Source organism: Tenrec ecaudatus, chromosome 2 (genome assembly GCF_050624435.1).
Source record: "Tenrec ecaudatus isolate mTenEca1 chromosome 2, mTenEca1.hap1, whole genome shotgun sequence".
In the NCBI taxonomy this organism is placed as follows: domain Eukaryota; kingdom Metazoa; phylum Chordata; class Mammalia; order Afrosoricida; family Tenrecidae; genus Tenrec; species Tenrec ecaudatus.
Genome location: NC_134531.1, coordinates 192,579,262 through 192,583,244, shown reverse-complemented (window position 1 = coordinate 192,583,244; position 3,983 = coordinate 192,579,262).

Genomic DNA, 3,983 nt, shown 5'->3' with positions numbered 1-3,983 from the left:
CGCCCTTTATACTGCCGAGGCTGGCGCCACCTGGCAACAAGGCGCATGTTCATTGGCTACACCTCTCCGTCACTCATCCTTACGTGCGTATTCTATTGGTCACGGCGGCGCGCGCGCTCTAGATCTGGGCGGGCTCTGCCCTTATCTTAGAACCCGCGCGAGTTTGGGCCCTGCTGAGGGTTCCGGAGGCCTAGGGCCGCTGGCGCGTTCCACCCCGAGCCCACCGCCGCAAAAGCCCCAATGATCCTGGAAAGCCCGAGGCCGCAGTGTCTCCCTCCCGAGCACTGACGACCTCACCACCCCACTTCCCGAAAGAGGGGTCGGCCCGAGAAAGTTTCGCATTGCAAGGTCGCCTTGCAAGAGGAGGCCGAACCGGGACCCCAGAACCCGAGCTTGGAAGATTCAGCGAGTCGGCCATCGGCCCGCCCACTCCCCTTGACCTTGGCGCCCCTCACAGCCCTGCACTCTAGTCCTTCCTGTAGCCCTCTTACCCTAGTCATGGGGCGACTTCTGGCCCCTAAAACGGCCTTCGCCAATCCTTGGTCGCCCGGTACCATCCAGATGATTATCAAGACACTTAGGCTTTTGTTTATTTAAAAATGTGCTTTAAATGAATTCGCTTTTTAACAAAAGCATACCTACCACGTCGGGGAAATCATGAGTTTCAGGAGAGGGCAGGTTAGTTTCCTTTTTACTAATGCAAAATCCCTCCATACCATTTTGATTTCCAGGCTTGAAAGACCTGTATGAAATCATTTTTGAGTTTCAAGCCAACAACATTACAACCTCAGAGGTAGCCACAGAAAACAAATTCTGACGTTTCCCACTGGACTCCTGCAGCCAGTTGCTGTGCATTTTCTTTTCTCATCTAGTCTCTTTATCCTTAAAATCATTACTGTCACCAATTTATCAGTAAGAAAATGTAAGGCTGCAACCATGAGCATAGCCACACAGCCAACCCTCCCCTAATCCAGCTAGCAGGCCAATGAAATCTTAGTGAAGATGCAAAACTGGGATGGTTGTCTATTTTTTAAATCCAGCCTTCAGACTTTCTGGAAAAATCTAAAGCTCTAGCCACACTGCTGCATGCCCCCAGCCCAAGCCAGCAGTCAACTAGAGCTGGGTCAAGCACCTTAGCCTACTTGCTTGAAGGCTAGATTCCACAACAAATCCACCTATCTCCATAGAAATTTAGTCACAGCCCTGCCCTAAAATCTGGCTGAGGAGGCTTGTGGGGAAAGTCCTTAACAAACTCCCTAGCTTGCACCCCACCCTCCTACCCAGGCCCACCCCACAGAAATAAGGGCTCAGATGTGGCCCACAGGAAGTGATGGGTGAAGTTGCCCAAGCAATCAAAGTGACTCAGACAATTAAGTTCGAAGTCAAATAGTGCTATGCTAGTAGAGCCCCAGGACAGACATACCTACTGAGGGCATAAATGCACTTGATCCTCTGTACTCCCCACATGGATTCCATTAGCACAACAACACATTGTCAATGACATGCCAAGTCTGACTGGAATAGGGTTTTGAATAGCACTTCACCATTTGCAAGCTGCTTTTACCAGCATCGCTTCATTGGCTCTTCAAAGAAGCTTTGTGCAGTTAACTATGTACTTCCTACTCAAGGACACTGAAATTGCTGGGCTAAAAAATGGGGCTCCAAAGCCAGTACTTCCAATTAGATTGGAGATTGCTTCCAGGGTTCCTGGTGCTTGAGTATGGTGTCTGGGATTTGGTAGATGATCCCATCTGATGAAATTATTGTGCAACTCAAATGAGACAAGGGCTTAAAAAATGTAAATCATAAAAAAATGTAAATAATAAAGAGTGTGAATAAGGAGTCAGCCTCAGCCAGTGAAGAAGGGTGTTTCTAACTGATGCAGGGCATCAGCAAGAATCAGGAGTCCCTCTGACACAAGGATCCCCGCTCTTACAGGATCAGGGTTAAAAACCCTAAGTAGAGAGCATCCTCCCCCTCGATGATGTTCACAAGTCACCCAGGACCCTTGACTGAAGGGATTCAAGCTAATGTGTACAAAATTCATTCTAGAATACAAAACAAGTGTGATGCATTTTGACAAGTTGTTTTTTTCTGGTTGCTTGTTAATTATACAAATCTTTTTCTTTTTGCATTCTCTGTTTCGTTTTGTTATTTTGACTCAGCCTGCAAAGTGGCAATTGTCTGAGTTAACAGCAGATAGGCTGCTGATTCCCACTCTGGCTGCTCCCAAACTGCCTTAGATGCACTCCTCCTGCGCCAACTCTTTGTGACTACTGGGTGTGAAAGCCCTGGCTGGTCTCCCACCCCTTTGAGGATCAAGTCCTAACCTAAAGAGGAATACCAAACACTGTTCTCGGGGAGTGGGGGTGTCACAGAAATCCATGGGCTGCTTCCTTTTCCCAGCTTCCCTTGTTGATTGGTCTGTAGAGTAGAAGGAACTAGGTCCAGGCCTGGGCAGTGAAGACTGGGATCTCCTCCAGGTCTCTGCCCTGCCCCAGGACTTGTGGAGGCCATGCGTCCTACATGTTAGAACTGCATCAGTGCGGGCAGTGCCACCCGCCGCCCACATCAGACTTTGCACAAGCAAGTGAGAAAGAAGGAAATATGTAGCTGATAAGAGTTTCACTTCCTGAATATAAACTAGCTACCAACTCAACAGCTGAAAAGACAACCCAATCCAAAAACGGGCCAAGATCTAGCAGAGAATCAACAATCACATGGAATAAGCACGCCAGCCTGTGCGGTCATGACGTGATCAGGTAACAGGCATCAGAAAACAACAAAAAAATTTGTTTTTTAAAACGTTGAGATTGAGGAGTGTCAGAGCAGAGACCCAAAACCCATCTGTAAACAATAGGACAATGAAACACACACTATTCCTCTGGCTCTTTGAGGGTTCCTCACCCCCCACTATCATGATCCCAGTCCTGCCTTTCAGTTCTGGCTAGACAGGAGCATGTGCACTGGTACAGATGAGAGCTCATGACAAACAGAATCCAAGTCAGATCAACCCCTCAGGAACAGAAATGCGAGTAGTGATACCATGAGGGAGAATTGGGGATCTGATCCCAATAATCAACACAACACCGCCTCCCACCCCAGGGGGACAAACAACCGAAACAAGGGTGAAGGGAGACAGTAGTCGGGGTAAGAAATGAAAATAATTTATAATTTAGCAAGGGATCACGAGATTGGGAGGGAGGGAAAAGAGGAGCTGATACCAAGGGCTCAAATAGTAAATGTTTAGAAAATGATGATGGCAACATATGTATAAATATGCTCGATACAATTGATGTAAGATTGTTGTAAGAGCCCTCAATAAAAGGATCTCTTATGAGGGCAATGAATGTGCAGATGTGCTTTACACAATTGATGTATGTATGGATTGTGATAAGAGTTGTATGCTCCCCCAATAAAACGATTTTTTTTAAAAAAATGATCTCTTTTTAAAAATGACCCAAGGACTTGAATAGACAATTCTCCAAGGATACACAAGTGGCCAAGAAGCACATGAGAAGATGTTCAACATCATTAGCCATTAGGAAAATGCAAATCAAAACCTTAACAGGACAACCACACACACTAAGTTTCTTCAGCAAAATGGAAAAGAACACATGTTGGCAAAGATGTGGAGAAATGGAGACCTGCTGCCACTCCTGTTAAGCGTGTGACATAGTGTCCCTGCTGTGAAAAAGAGTTTGGTAGTTTTTCAGAGTGGGTTAAATATGACCCAGCAATTTCACTCTCAGGAGAAATGAAAACATACGTCCACACAAAAACTTACACAAAAATCTTCACACCAAGATGCACAATAGCCAAAGGGTGAAAACAATCCAAATGCCCATCACCGATGAATGATAAACAAATTGTGGTAATAGCCATACAATGAACGATTCTTCAGCCTTGAAAGGGAATGAAGTCCTGATACATGCTTCAACATGGATGAATCTTTAAAAGATCATGCTAGCAAAAGCCAGCTA